We start from the raw sequence: 16998 nt of genomic DNA on the forward strand, positions 1-16998 counted from the left end.
CTGCTCTGCACCTAATCGCCTGGCTATGCGGCCCCTCCTCTGAGCCGCCACCTGGAGCCCCGTACAATAGCTCCGAGTCCCAGAGACCCGCCACATGCCTCTTCCTCCGGACAGCCGCCCGGTGTTCCGACGCAGTCACTAGGAGTCCAAGCAACTCACTTCTTGTCTCCTCCTTCCACCAACCACCCGTAGCTCTAGGCAGTCACTCCGAGTCCAAGTGACCTGCCCTGTTCCTCCTCCTCCTCGGGGTAGCCCCCCAGGTGTTCAGAAGCAGTCGCTCCAAGACCAAGCGACCCACCACACTTCTCCTCCAGGCAGGCCACCGGTGTTCAGGAGCGGTTGCTTTGAGTCCAAACAACTCACCACTCGCCTCCTCCTCTGAGCAGTCACCCGGAGCTCTGATGCAGTTACTCCTAGACCAATCGACCCGCCTCGCTCCTCCTCTTCCTCCGGGCAGCCCCCCGGTGTTCAGAAGCGATCGCTCTGAGTCCAAACAGCTCGCCACACAGCTCCTCCTCAGGCAGCTGCCCGGAGCCCCAGTGGTTGCTCCGAGTCCAAGCGCTGTGCTGAGCAGCCACCTCTACGATGTTCCCAGTTGTCCGTGTTTACTGCTCCAGTGGGGGGAGGGGCGTCTCGCCGGGCAACTCTACTTCACAAAGTTCCCTGCGTTCCGGGACTACCGCCAACTGGAGAGACTCACCTGGCGGCTTTGAGTTGGTCCCAAGTCTCTCACTATCTCCTCTTTTGAATCCTGCATCCTGGAGCAACATGAAATGCAGCCACCCTCTAGTCCGCCATCTTGAAAACCCAAGAGTTGAGTCTCTTGATAACCCTTTTCTCTTTCAACAGTCTGCTTTCGAGACTAATGCCTGGTTATGGATTTTTAAATACTAATCCAATTTGATGTTTAAAAGTGAACCATGATTCCTCTGTCCTAGGTCATCCCTACCATCCCTGGAGTCACTGATTCATGTTGTTTGCCGCTACAGGCCAACCAGGAACTTGGGACTTTCAAGAATGAAAGAACAATATTGTGGTTTAATATTACCAGTATACTCGCTGGCACATCAGCTGTGAGTTCTACGGAAGCATGTATGTGGTCCCCAGAGGGGGCTGGGTCCTGTCTGGCACCATGCCTGGCATGGCGTAGATGTTCCTTATATACTGTGTTGAATGACTGGGGGTATCTGGAAGGCTTCATGCTTGAGATCTTGAAAAATAAGTGTGTATGATTTTGATCAAGCGAAGTAGGCAGGAAAGGCTATAAGAAAAAGGCAAAAGCTAATAAGAAAAGCACAAAAGAGATTGGTATCTCAGAACTGGTAAGTCCTGCACGACTGGGATAGTGGGAGATGACACTGGAAAGGTAAGCTGAGGCAATCACTGATGGGCTTGGGTGACATGCTGCAGAGGCAGGTTTTTAATAGGAAGTGGAGAGAGGTCATACAGGCCAGAAATAGAATGTGCTTTAAGAGTCATTCATATGAATTCATGTTTTATTAATCTGTAACACAGGGGAAACCAGCATGCCTGGAGGGGTTCTTTCCTGTCCTTTGGAGGCTGATGTCAGCAGATGGAGCTGTATCATTCCCATTCCTAAATATGCCCCTTTGGTTCTATTCTCCTGAACTTCAAGCTTGGCCAACCCACTGTGGCATTTCTGACATTCCCATGTTTTTACTTATACTAAGCCTTGGGAAAATGCCACACAGTCAACTAGGGCACAAACTAGGAATATTCCAAAGAAACAAACTCTTTCAACAAACAAGAAATGCTTCGTTTTTTTTCAAAATGGTTAAAGCAAATCAAAATGCTAAATCATGGGGCCAAAAAAAAATACCAAATGACAAATACATTTGTTCATCAAATTCAAGTTTTGCCATCCTGAGAACTGCAAATGTGAATATTTTTGCCAGTCTTTGTTCCATGACAAAAAGAATCATCTTCCCAAAAAGGAAGGGTTTACATCAGCACTTTTTCCCTGTCTTTTAATGAAACATTGTCTACTCCAGTAAAAAGGATTTGTGATGGAACCAGTTTTTCTTCCTAGTCCCCCAAAGACTTAAATCCACTTTGTTCAAAATCAAGAAGTACCTTTCTATCTTAAACATTGTCAGCATAATATTGTCTCTGAGTCTCCCATTATTTACAGATGTTCAAAGACAACTTAGACCTGCATTGTTTATGGGTATTATGTACCTCTATGCAATAAAAACTTGGGAATTTTTTTTCTAATGTCTTTGCTCTATATATGATAGCTTTCTTTCAAAGGGGAGAACTGAGCAAAAATTAAACTGGAAAATTATAATGGAATAGCTTTTATGATATTACTAACTGGTAATATCTGAAATAACAATATATGAAAATATCCTTTTTAAAAAATATCTACAAGGTTCTCAAAGAACTATGTAGTCAGTGGAATTATTTCCTGGAAAAGTGTTGTAAGTGAGGCTGATGCAATTGTAAGTTGAGGAATCCAGCAAGTATGGTCTGAAATCATGAGAAATTTCCAACAATGAATGGGACAGTTGATAGCTAAAGCTCACCCACTGATTCTGGTATGCAATTCAGATTTTATCCCTCCTTCTCCCACAAATCAGTCAAAATGGTTCACTCTCTGGTTGACATTTCCACCCTTGAGCTGGGACTCATGCCATCCCCTCAACTCATATCCCCACAAAAGCACACATCCATCAATTGCTCCTAGCACACGCTCCCAATCTTTTGAGACTCACATCAAGTCCTGCCTCCAAAAATCCTTCTCCAGTCACTCTTGATTCATTCAGTACACTGCCAGAATGATCTCTCCATACTCTGAGTTCTTACAGTACTTTGTGTCCCTGGGAAAAGTAAGGAAATAAAATGAAGGGCCAGTGGAGGGATCAAGAAACCCAGACTCAAGTGACCCAGAGCAATTTCTTTAAAGTGGAATGCTTTAAAAACACAGGCGAGTTTTCAATTCTCCTTAATCTATTTATGGAAACCACCAATGGCCCAGGTACCCCAGCAATACATCAGCTAGAGTCACATGGCTAAGTAACACAGAGAGGACTCAATAAAGATTCCGGAAATAACAACTAAAAATGAGTAAAGTCAAATTCTTCTCCCACTATTGTTAAGAAACATTTAGGTGTATAGGGCCTCTAACCCTCTAAACTTGTAGACCTGACCATCTCAATGAGATTCAGTCTCCTTAGAAGGTATTTGGAACACTTCTGATTCCTAAACCTGTCATTTGGAGTCCCCTATCCTGACCTCAACAGATTTCTCAAAATTCTTCTTCCAAACACATACTCCCACTCTCCAAGAATTCAAGTGAATAAAGTTTCTTCCATCTCATTACATACATCCATAAGAAGGAAATTCTGTGGTGATTCAAACAGGTGAGTTGTGTTCAAGATTCATCATTATTTTAGATTAAAAATTAGTTGGGCCAGGTGCCATGGTGCACACCTGTAATTCCAGCGACTCGGGAAGCTAAGGCAGGAGGATCACAAGTTCAAGACCAGCCTCAGCAATTCAGTGAGACCCTGTCTCTAATTAAAATTTAAAAAAAGGGCTGGGAATGTGGCTCAGTGGTTAAGCACCCCTGGGTTCAATTCCCAGTATGCCCCACCACCAAAAAATAGGTTGCTACATCATGGAGGAATACATACATTTTCTGTTCTTTTCTACCTTTGCATAATCTACTTGTCTCAGACAAACCCTATGAAAGAAAAAGGGAGTCACATCTGTCTCTTACAATAATAAGAAAGTGTTTGCCTCTAAAACTTTGCTAACACATTAACACACTTTAAGGCCTGGCCACATATGGCTAGCAGTAAAAAGAAATAAATAAACCCAGGAACAGCTGAAGGAAGCATAAAGAGAAGAAAAAGGATGTCTCAAGTCCTCAGTATATCAAAGCCAAACGGCTGAATTGTGTGTTAACTTTGTGAATGAAAAAGCAAGGATCGTTGGAAGGAACACCACCTTTCCCAGGCCCAGAGTCCCTCTGCCCAGTTTATTTCATCATTACCCATTCCTATACGGCACATGCCCACCTGTCTTCTGTGTGGAAAATGTTGCGGCCTCACAGGCTCAGTCTGATTTCAGAGGTGTGAAAAGGCATCCCCGACATGCACCTCTAGGGTGCCGAGTCCTCCTCATCCCACTGTACTTTGGACATGAACAATCTGTCTCTCAAATTCTAAGCTTATTATGAGTGACTTAAATGTCACCCCTGAAGATCCTTAGCAAAGCAGATGAGCTAAAAATGTCCTTAACAAATCATCTTCCAAGAAAAGAAAAATGATGCCTGTCACCTTTAAAAAGCCAACCAGTCAATAACAAATAATGGGCAAGAAAGAATAACAATTCTTTTTTTCCCACACGACATAAACTATATGAAGTGGCACAGTTTTCAAAAGAGGAGTGCAATTTACTTTAGTACAGTTTACTTTTCATAAAGGAAGCTCATAAGGAGGTAACCAAATGCATGGGGCTTTTCTCTTTAGGAGCAATCAGTAATTTGTTATGCATTATTTGCACCAGTTAAGATACACAGTTCATTAACTAGCATATAGTAGAGACCTGTGAAAGTGGGGCAGAAAAGTAAAGGGTCTTGAAAAGAAGGATGGAAGGGCATAGAACTGGAGTAATGATTCCTGATCCTTTCCCTACAATGATGTCTTTTTTAATAAATTTTAGGGTTATGGTTAATGATGGCAGGTTAAAGACATCAGCCTCAGTTATCTTGGCAAACTCCACAAAAAGCATAAAGAGAACAAAGAGAATAGGACAAAGACAAAAGCAACCATGGTAACAGAAACTGGAAAGCAGGTGGATGAGTAGATGAACAATTGACTTTTAAACCCTAAGTCCCAGGGCTGGAGGTGCAGCTAAGTGGTAGAGTGCTTGCCTAAAATGTATGAGGTCCTAGGTTCAATCCCCAGCTCTGAAGAGGAAAAGAAAGAAAAATCCCAAACCAGCTCGAGGTACCTTTGGGATTGGGTGAATGTGGAGTGACAGAAAGGCTATTTAAGATGAAGTTAGCCTTTTATCTGACCAAAAGTAGGGATGGTGTATTGAATTTGTGATTTTGAGAACTTCCCTACCTCCTCTGCCACCCCTCCAGACATTTTCCCTCTATACAGGACACTGGAGGCACCTTCCCTGTAGAATCTTGTCCCAAGGGAAAAAAAAAAAATGACCTAAAGATACTTATGTCAAAAGAAATAGTCCAGCCAGACCACTCAGTGAAGCCCACACGTGACAGGCCTCACCCAGCAAGTACATAGTTTCCATTGACTTTGAGGAGATCCCACTCACAAATATACACAAAGGGCCTAGGATGGGGTATTTGAGGAAGACTTCCAAGATGAAAGAGAAGACAAAACAAAACCTATGTTCTTAGAAATTAAAATTTTGATGATAAAATTGAACTCCCAAGGGTAAGAAGTTAATGTTGAAGAAATCTCTCAGAAATAGAGTCAAAGACAAAAAGACAGAAAACTGGAGAAAGAAAAAAAGATATGAAAACAAAAACAGGACCCTTCAGGAAGTCAAATATCCGAACAAAAGGATTTTCAATAAAATGTTGTTCTCCACTCACTATATGGAAAAGAAACCAGCTTAGAACTCATTGAGATTGCAGAGGGTGGAAGACAAGAATTTCCAGATTGAAAGGGCCTCTGAGATCCCAGCACAACAGATGAAAAGAGGAATATGTACTGAGAAATTTTATACCACTGGGAATAAGAGGAAATTCTACAAGCTTTCAGAAAGAATGAAAAGAGAGGAACAGAGTTTCAACAAAAAATATAAAGAATCAGAAAAATATTGGATTTCTCAATAGTAACAGTGGAAATGATGCAGGTAAAACATTTTACAATCCAAACTTTATACAGTCAAATTATGATTTAGTGTGTGGGTAGAATAAAGACATTTTTAGACATGTAAGAACTCAAAACACTTCCCATGCAAACTTTCTCAGGAAGATATAAGATATTAGAGGATGTGCCCCATCAAAGGGAGAGAATCAACAAAGAAGAAGACACTGGATCCAGGAAATAGGTAATCAAACCTAAAAGAGAGGCACAGAGAATTTCTGGGATCATAGTGAAGGAAGCCCTTAGGATGGTTGCTATAGTTTGGATATGGAATATTCCCCAAAGGTCCATATGTTAAAGGTTTGGTCCCCAGGGAGGCACTATTGGGAGGTGGTAGAATTTTTAAGAACTGAAGTCTAGAAAGAAGACACAGAGACAAACCCACATAAATATAGTTATCTGATACTACACAAAGGTCCCAAAAACATATGTTTGAAAAAAGACAGCATTTTTAACAAATGGTGCTGGGAAAACTGGAAATCCATATGTAGAAGAATGAAATTTAGCCCCTATCTTTCACCCTGTACAAAAGTCAACTCAAAGAGGATCAAAGACCTAGGAATTAGACTAGAAACCCTGAAACTGCTATAAGAAAATGTAGGCCCAACACTCCAATATGTCAGAACAGGAACAAACTTCTTAACAAGACTCCTAAAGTGCAAGAAATAAAATTAAAAATCAGTAAGTAGATGGCATCAAATTAAAATGCTTCTGCACAACATAGGAAATAAGAGCATGAAGAGACAGCCAACAGAACAGAAGAAAATCTTTGCTACTTGCTCCTCACATAGGGCATTAACATCCAGAATACACAAAGAACTCAAAAAACTTCACACTAAAAAAACAAATAACCCAATCAATAAATGGGCAAAATAACTAAATAGACACTTCTCAAAAAAAAAGAAATATAAATGATCAACAAACATGAAAAGAATGTTCAACATCTCTAGCAATTAGGGGAATGCAAATTAAAACTATATCTCACTTGAGTAAGAATGGCAATTATCAAGAATATAAATAACAATAAATGTTGGTGAGGATGTGGAGAAAAGTACACTCATACACTGCTGGTGTGACTGCAAATTAGTGCAACCCCTCTGGAAGGTAGTATGGATTCCTCAAAAAACTAGGAATGGAGCCACCATATGACCCAACTATCCCATTCCTCAGTATATATTCAAAAGGTTTAAAATCAGCATACTCTGGTGATGCAATCACATCAATGTTTATAGCAGCACAATTCACAATAGCTAAGCAATGGAACCAACCTAGGTGCCCTTCAACAGATGAACAGATAAAGAAAATGTGGTATATATACATAATGGAGTGTTAGCCATAAAGAAGAATGACTTTATGGCATTTGCCAGTAAATGGATGGAACAGGAGACTATCATGCCAAGTGAAATAAACCAGTCCCCAAAAGTCAAAGTTCAGATTTTTTTTCTGATATTGGAAGCTAATCCAAAACAAGGGGGAAATTAAAAAAAAAAAAAAGAGAGAGTGAGAGGAAAAAGTGGGGAAGAGGGAATTTCATCAAAATAGAGGAAAGATCAGTAGAGTAGACAAAAGGATTAAGGAGGAAGGGACAGGAAAAGGGAAGAACAGTAGAATGAATCTGACTGAACTTTCATATGTACATGCATGGGTGTGGCACAGTGGATCCCAAAATCAGGTGTATCCACAGGACACTATGAAAAATAAAAGTAAACTGTAAATGGATGAAGAGAGATTTGTGAAATGGAGGGGGGGTACTGAGTACTGAATTAGAGTGGGTCGGATTCCATGCTTTTGTGATTATGTCAGGGTATATCCTGGTATTGTATCATAACTGAAAAAAAAAAAAAAAGAAGTGAGGTCTAGTGTGAGATCTTCAGGTCACTGCAGGGGTCAGTGGGACCCTAGCCCCTTTCTCTCCCTCTCTTTTTCATATCCCAGTCATGGGGTGAGCAGTTCTGCTCCACCATGTACTCCCACCAGACCAGAGGCACAAAGGCAATGGGTCTACTTAGCCAAGGTTTGGAATCTCCAAACCTCTGAGTCAAATCAATCTTTTTATAAGTTGATTGTATCCGGTATTGGTTACAATAATGGAAAGTTGACTAAACACAATGAATGGCATATAATCATCCCAGCATGAAGCAGGTCATAAGATGCTGCAGTCATCAAGATAATAAAATTGATAGAAATACGCTAAGCATTTAGGTACTATGCAGATTTTATATACTGGAAATAGGTTGGGGGAATGAATTAAAAGTTAAAAGAAATAAACAACCAAATAAAAAAGGTAAATATTAACTTTAGGAAAAAAAAATCAAAAAGTTTTACAGGAAAGAAAAAATAATCATAGTATACTACATGGTTCAGTTGTGAATAGCATTGTTCAAGTCATAAGAATACAAAAAAAAAACTGTATATTGATCTAATCAAGTATTAAGGGTAATGTATAAAGAAAATTAAATTCCTCTCTTTCTTAGTGAAAAGTAAGCAGATTATTTCTAACACCAAAACATCAAGAAACATAAGCATGCTGTTTAGAGACATGGAGGCAACTAGCAAAGGATTATAAGTATTTACTTGTAAAGGGCAGGAAATATGGAGAAGATGGGAGTGGAAGGAAGATTCCTATCAAGATTTTCATTCTTACTATTTGGCTCCTTAAACTATGTGCATGTTTAACTTTGTTTTTACAAAACTATTTTTAAGTAAAATATAATTATGAATACCTCCCTGTGTACTGACTGAGAAAGAATTTGATAAAAGCTTTTATCAATAATACATTTTAAAATACATTTGAACTCTATTAATAAGAATGGAATTTACATACCCTGAAAAAACAGACACATCATGTAAGCACAAAACGTGTAATGGATTCATTCACAGATGGTGTTCAGTGCATATTTAAATCTGCTCACCCTAGCTGGGTGCAGTGATGCACACTGTAATCCCAGTGGCTCAGGACGCTGAGGAGGATGGAGAGTTCAAAGCCAGCCTCAGCAAAAGAGAGGTGCTAAGCAACTCAGTGAGATCCTGTCTCTAAATAAAATACAAAAAAAGGACTGGGTATGTGGCTCAGTGGTCAAGTGCCCCTGAGTTCAATCTCCAGTACCCCCCCACCAAAATTTGCTCACCCCCCCCCATGCTTTAGTAGTTAAAATTTAGCCTCACTAAACCTTAGTTTCCCATATGTGGTGTCAAGAGTAGACATGGTTGTTCATTTGCTCTTTGGGTTCCATAAGATCCATCTTTTTAATAAAGTCCCTTTTATATGTGCTGGCCTGACTATGTGTCTAACATACCCTGCAGAAAACAGTGAAGGAAGGTACACTACACTGAAATTGCACAGTTGCACAATCTGTAAATCACAGACAAGATCTGAAACTGGTCCAAAGGACATTCTATTTTGCTACAAACTTACAGATCCTCAGAATTTTGCCTCAGCAACTCTTTAAACTCTTTAAATAACTTATTAAAATATCTCTGTCTTTAGGAATGCCTTGTCTCATCAACTATAAGTTACCATTACTTTGACAGTGAAGCTACTTAATAGATTTAAATTTGCAAAGCCAGTAGATGAAATGTTACTTATTATCTAGTGACTGGAAGAAGCAGTTCCTTTGGTTATGGCCACAGAGTCCTACCAAGCTGGTTTTTCCCATCCATGAATACCCAGAGAGACTAAACTAGCACATGGTCTTAGTATACATGCTTTTCATAAACAAAAATACTATTAAAATATACCAAAATAAATGAAACAAACATATACTTCTCAAAATAATATAAGAAGTCAATAAATATATGAAAATTTTTTCATTGTATTTAGCAATTAGGGAATGCAAATTAAAACTACTGAGATTTCATCTCACACCAGTCAGAATGGCAGTCAACATGAATAAAACACTAATAAATGATGGAGAGGACATAGGGGGAAAGGATCACTTTTAGACTCTTGGTGGGGTTGTAAATTAGTACAACCACTATGGAAATATGTATTGAGATTCTTCAAAACACTAGGAATGGAACAATCAATTGACCAAGTAATACCATTCCTCAGTATTCATCCCAAAGAATTGAAGTTATCATACCATAGCAATACATAGATATTCATATTTATAGGAGCCCAATTGAAACAGCCACATAATGGAATCAGTCTATCAATGGATGAATGGATAAATAAAATGTGATAGATAGATAGATAGAGAGATAGATAGATAGATAGATAGATAGATAGATAGATACACACACACACACAATGGAGTTTTAGTAAGCCAAAAAGAAGAATGAATTTATGTCATTTGCAGGAAAATGGATGGAACTTGAGAGCATTATTGTTATGGTTTAGATGTAAGGTGACCCCAAAAGTTCATATGTGAGACAATTCAGGAACATTCCAAGGTGAAATAATTAGAAAAGTTGTAACCTAATCAGGTGTGTTAATCCATTTGATGGATTAGTAATCTCAATGGATTAGTGGGTTGTAACTGTAAGCAGGTAGGGAAGTGGCTGGAAGAAGTGGCTCCTTGCACTCAAACTCTCTGTGCTTCCTGGCTGTCATGAACTGAGCAGCTTCCTTCCACCATGATATTCTGCCTCACCTCAGGCCCAGAGCTATGGAGTTGTTCAATCACAGACTGAACCTCTGAAACTGTGAGGCAAGATAAACTTTTTCAAAGTTGTTCTGACTGTTAGGTCTTGTGGTCACAGGTACAAAAACATAGCACAATTATGTTAAGTGAAATAAGCCAAACTCAGAAAGTCAAGGGTCATATGTTTTCTCTCACATGTGGAAGCTAGAGAGAAAATGAAAAAGAAAGGGATAAAGGATATCTCATGAAAATCAAAGGGAGACCAGCGGAGTAAAGGAAAGGGACCAGAGGGAGGGAGGCAGGGAGAGAAAAAGGAAATATTAGGGAATAATACTGACCTAATTATATTGTTATATTGTATGCATGTATGAATATATGACAAATAATTCCACTATTATGAATAACTATGATGGGTCAATATGAAATAATAGAAAAATGAACATTGTTGAATGAATCAGAAGCACCAGCAAAAGCTATTATTATATACATGTATATGTGCTTGCAGGGAGGAAAAAAGTTCCAACTATTCCTGACTTTCCACAAGATGCTGGTAAAATATCTTTCTTCAGTTTCTAGGGGTTTGTGTCTAAATATTTGCAACTTTCTCAACTCTTTGAATAAAGAAAAACAATATGGAATAAAGTCCCTCCAAAACAAGTAACTTCTGCCTGTGTGCAGGAGGGAACACATATAAGAATAGTCATATAAGTTCTATCTGTAATTGTTTTTAAAAATGGAAGCAAAAGAATGTCCATCCATGTCAGAATGAATAAGTAAATACACTGCAGTATATTCACACAATCTAGTGCCATATGATAATGAAAATGATGCACAACAGGGTGGATGAATTTCAAGTTCAAATATATGAGTGAAAAATGCAAGAAATTTCACTCAAATATTTGAGTAAAAGTTGCAGAAAACTCACACAGTATGATTTCAATTGTATACAGTCCAAAGTCATGCAAAACTAAGCAATTTATTGTTTTTAGACTATAGAAAAGAGTGAAAAGTTACTTCAGAAAGGAACTGAAGAATAAATGCAAAATTTAGGAGAAGGGCTATATCTGAGAAGGGAAGGGAAAGGACTCCAGAAAGACACAAGGGACCCACAGATGATGCTAAATGCAGGTGCTCCCTCCATCAGAATTCTTCACACATTACATATATTTTATGAATATTCTTTATGAATATCTAATCAAAACAATTAAATGAGACAATGCCTAAGTAAAACACTCAGCTTGGTGGCTGGCATACATTAGGTGCCTATTCTTCTTATTTTTGCTCCACTATAAATATTTTAAAACAAATTTAAACAAAAGTAAATAGTGGTTTTCTTGCAACTCCAACAATAGCTGGCAGGTTGAAGAATGCCACAGGATTGAATTCCAAGTCTGTTCAAAGTCAAGAACTTCCAAGGCCCCTCTGCTCCCGGTTCCCAAACTTAAAACACCCCATCAAGGTCATTTATACCAATTCAGCTAATAATAGACATCTAGAGGTGTTTTGTTCTTTCCTCTACCTTGATTTCTACCTCTAGGTTCTATTTTTGAATAGAAAATAATGCTTTGGTGAAAACCATGAGAGAAGCCAAAGTCCTGTCCTGGAAGAAATAAAAATTGAGGAACAATGGGAACCTGAAAAGTAGCATACTCAGTCCAATTTTGTCCTGCATCACTACAGAAAAGGAGTAAAGATAATGATTTGCTCAACTCCTGCTTTTGGAGTACATTCCGGTCCTAATATCATAAAGCCCTAAATTAGTTTGAAAACGTGTTATGCAAGAGACCCAAACCAAGGAGAGCTGCAGGCAATGTTGACATTTTAGTAATAGAGGCTCTGACATTGGTCTTTTCTCTAAGTTTTGCCTTTTCTCTCTCCATAACCATGAAGCATCTTGGAAAACAAACAGACAAACAAAACATACAGGTTTTATTATTTCATCCAAACACATTTCAAAGAAGTGGCATTAAGACAATTGAATTTTTAAGTTAATTAAAATAAGGGGAAGGAAAAAAAAAGAAAAGAAAGCCAGGCAAAGACAGTTTTTGCTGGTGTTCATAAGTTAGTGACAAGGGAGAAAAGAAAAGGAAAATGAGCTCACCTGACCTTTTCGGTGTGGGGGAAGCAAATGATAAGCAAGAGGGTCCACTCATTGCTCAATCATTAAGTGTCTACTGTGTGCCAGGCTCTGTGCTAGGAAAAATAAACATAGTCCCTGTCTTGTGGAGAATACTGCTTAGCAGGGAAAAGCAAGAAGCAAACTGGTGCTACCTGGTTTGAGGAGGAAACAGGGGTTGCCATGGGAGCACACAACCCCAGGAGACATCTAGCCCCAAACTCTAAAGAGGGGTAAGAGTTAGCCTGATTCTGCCTGCTGAGAGACAGGTATATAGAGTAAGGGCAGAAAGCCCCAATCTAGAGAATGGCAGATTTGGAGGTTCATTGAACAGGAAGATAACTCAATCAGAAGACCTGGGACAAAGAATGTAAGAAGGGAGGTCGGTGCCAGGCTCATGTGCTCCATGATTTATGTCCCACAGAAAAAATCTGGAAAATGCACAGCCTTCTACCTTCAGAGCCCAACTCAGGATTCATCCACCCCATCTGTATTTCCCATAGTGCTTTGCACTCTTGCATAAATCTCTCAGCTGCAGATATCACAAGGGCTGGAAGGTCTGGTTATGACAGGACAGAGATTCAAGGTATACACACAATAAAAACAGAAAACACAATATCAAGATTTTTTGCAAGAAAAAAAATCTATCAGAGAGTGAATGCCCACACACTCGCATCTACTATTCCTACAAACTCCTCCATTACTTTAAGAAGGGATACAAGCATTGCAAAATCTATTTTGGGAACAGTGACCGGTTTTATTGCCTGTTATTGAGAAAAGCTTTGATGAAGTGAGTCAGCTAGGCTTTTGAGGTTTCCATATCTGCTCACACAGAGCATAAGGGTTGTTTGTAATATGAGACTGAAGAGGACTAAGAGAGGTGGCCAATGTCTGCCCCCTACTTATTTAGCCCTACAGTATCCCACCTTCTGATGGCAGCTCTCTGGTCCTTCAAGCCAGAATCTGTCAGGAGCCAACTGAGCTATATCTGTCCAGGTACGTTATACATTTGTTTCAACCATAATTATTCCTTCTTGCAGACAGAACTAGTCTGCATTTTGCAAAGCAGGGCAATCCCACCCAGGCACATGGACCAGGCGGCTGGCAGAGTGCAGTGAGGTGGTTCTACCATCTGGTATTTAGAAAAAAAACCCTGAGGCTCATACATACACCCCTCAGCTCGTAAGCTCCAGACCTCACCAAAGTAAACCAAGTAGTTACACCTCCATCTAATGCTGTTCAGCCCCTCTACTCACATGAATTCATTTTATGATTTCTCATCCTCTTCAAATTAGCCCTTGATATTCATTTTGGCCTGATCTCAGCAGGATAAAAATGCTGGGTTGTCAGAGGGAGGGATTGAGAGTTGGAAGCAAAGAAAATCCATAGTGTGATTTTTCTTGAAGTTTCCACAAGCCCTGGTGTTGGCCTTAACTGCTTCTGTCCAGAGGCAGCAGTGCTAGAAATAATAATAGATTAATAATAATAATAATAATAATAATAATAATAATAATGTCATGATTAAAGCTAAATCATTCTCTATTTTTGTCATCCTAAAAAAAAAGATATCGCTGCATTTTGGATCTCGAATGTGCCCCCAAAAGACCCGTGTGTTAAAGACTTTGTCCCCATTTTGGTGCTATTTGAAGGTGAAGGAACCTGTAAGAAATGGGGTCTAATCTCACGTCTATAAGAATGGCCATCATCAAGAATATAAACAATAATAAATGCTGGAGAGGACGTGGTGAAAAAGGAACACTTTTATATACTGTTGATGGAATTGTAAATTAATACAACCACTATGGAAATCTGTATGAAGGTTCCTCAAAAGACCAGCAATAGAACCACCACATGATCCAGCTATTCCATTCCTCAGTAATTATCCTAAAGAATTAAAATCATCATACTACAGCTATACATGTATACCCATGTTCACAGAAGCACAATTCACAATAACCAAACCATAGAATCAGTCGTACTGTCCATCAATGAATGAATGGATAAAGAAAATGTGATACATACACACACATACACACACAAAATGGAGTTTTATTCAGTCATAAAAAATAATTTAGTCATTTGCAGGAAAATAGATGAAACTTGAGACCATTATGTTAAGTGAAATAAGCCAAACTCAGAGGGTCAAGGGTCATATTTTTCCCTCATATGTAGAAGCTAGAAAAAAAAAAAAAGGAAAATAAAGGTGGGAGGGATCTCATGAAAATAAAAGAGAGATCAGTAGAGTAGAAAAAAGGGACCAACAGGGAGAGGGGAGGGGAGGGAAAGGGGAAATACTGAGGAATGATACTGAGCAAATTATATTGCTATATTGTGTGCATGTACAAATAATGTAACCACAAATCCCACATTATGTACAACCATAATGCACCAACAAAAAAATGCGGAGGTTAAAAAAAAAAGAGGCAGGTCCTTAAGGGAAGTTTCAGGTCACTGGGGGCATGCCCTCAAGGGGGACTGTGGGACTCTGGTCTTTTCCTCTTCTTCTTTTGTATCCTAGTCATGAAGTAAACAGCTTTAATCTACCTTGTATTCTCCAGCATGATGTGCTGCCTCACCACGGGCTGAAAAGCAATGGGACCAACCAGCCATCAACTGAAACTGCCAAAACTGGGAACCAAAATAAACCTTTCTTCTGTATAAGTTGATTAATTCAGGTAATTGCTACAGTAATGGAAAGCTGAGTAATACAGATGTGTTCTAAAATGATAGTGATTGTTTCTCCTATCACTATGTGCCAATAATGCCTAGCACATAGCAGTCATTTTAGAAAAGTTTACTGATGTTAGAGGATGAAAAACTGGCACCAGTGCCTGCTTGTTTAGAAAAGGAAGTTCCAAGAAATCAAAGACCTAGAGGTACAGGCCTGGATTATCCAGTATAGGGCACATTTCAATGTATAACTGCTCAAGGGAGCCCACTCTGCCAAATCAAATATAAGCGTGACTTGTATATGGGCGCTTTTAATGCAGGGTCATACCCCTCTCCAGAATCTCATCTGGGAATCCCCTGTTAGAAAAACATATTCACCCTGTAGAATTTGTTGAATATTTTGTCCTCTCTGTGGGAAGACATTTGGAGATGCCACTCAGCAACAGACACTTGAGGGACCAGATGGCTGGTAAAACAGGAGGCTATTCTCAACCCAGGGCCAAAAGGAAAGCTGGAAGGCAGAGCCCAAATTTAGTTTGAAACCTGGTGCCCAACAGTGTAAAATTAGAAACTCCTTTGAACCATCTGGATCTTTTAAATAAATACCTGTCTGTCTAATCCTAGAAATGGAAAGACCCTGACTTTTCCTCAGATACAACATCTGGCCCATCCTTGGTACCTAGCAGCCATAGGAGAAGCTTAAAACAGCTAGCTAATCAAAACTATGTTAATGACTGCCATTCTAAGGATTCTAAAGTTCTTTGGAATCTTTCTGACTCTGACACCTCTTTCACTCTTTTCTTCCCTCCACCAAATTCCTTTTTCCTTACCCTGCATGAATCTTGAGTATACACATGCATACATGAACATGTTCACACACATGCATGCACAAACACTGTACCCCTACCTAAAATCTTTCAGTGTATTACCATCCTTTCACCAACCCATCCATAATGTTCTTTCCTTCTCTATACCTCTCCACTTTCTATCATTTCTCCCTCCCCTTCTCTGACAGCGATATAATTTTCTGTGACCCCAAAAATATCAAAACTTCACTCTGCATGAAGTTCTCACTTCTAAGTATTATGAAACACAGTGTCCCCAGCCAAATCAGTGTACATTTCAGACCTTCCTCACCCAAATCCCCTTTTCCAACAGGGCAAACATGGCCTTCAAATCTCTCCCACCACACACAGTTTACTATATGCTGACCCTACTTTGACCTTTTACCTTGACTGGAGATGACATAACCTAACCAACCTAACCAATTTCGTCAACCAAATCTTCATCTCTTGGAAAGAGAAGTAAAAAGAGAATCTGGAGTGGCAGGGTTGGCAGTAAATACTCCAGGAAAGGACAAGCCAGTAAAACCTCCCTTAATTTGTCCCTTTGGTCCCCCATTCAAAAGGCCTACAAAAAAGTAATACACTCAGTAAACTGTTAAAGTTTAACACAAATGTAACCTAACATTGTTATTTTGCATAAAAATACCTTAATATCATAGAACTAATGTCATCAAATGAGCTCCTCCTCTGCGATAAGGTGATTGCATCCACTCTTGGAGTCATATTCTACTCCACACTCCCCTTGTCCTCCATGTTTCAGGTACAAGTTTCCACTCACTCTTCTTTCAGAAAGACCTTCAATCATTCTCTTTACCTATTCTCTTTTAGCCCAGCTTTCTGTCACTCCAACACTGAGGCATGACTTTTCTCTTATTCTAGGAACTGTCCCTACTCTATATCAGTGTGGATCCTCC

The 16998-nt window shown here is 39.3% G+C and overlaps 1 long non-coding RNA gene across 1 annotated transcript in view; it reads right to left on the reverse strand.

Moving 5' to 3' along the window:
* Window positions 1-755: 755 nt before the first annotated feature.
* LOC124962416 (uncharacterized) overlaps window positions 756-16998 on the reverse strand; it is a 127151-nt gene continuing 110908 nt past the window's right edge. The window contains exons 3-4 of the long non-coding RNA XR_007104474.1: window positions 2736-2840; window positions 756-1261 (exon numbers count right to left, since the gene is read on the reverse strand). This is a non-coding gene — a long non-coding RNA (uncharacterized LOC124962416). The remainder of the gene's footprint in view (window positions 1262-2735; window positions 2841-16998) is intronic.

The sequence above is a fragment of the Sciurus carolinensis genome, chromosome 12 (assembly GCF_902686445.1).
Source record: "Sciurus carolinensis chromosome 12, mSciCar1.2, whole genome shotgun sequence".
NCBI classification, from domain to species: domain Eukaryota; kingdom Metazoa; phylum Chordata; class Mammalia; order Rodentia; family Sciuridae; genus Sciurus; species Sciurus carolinensis.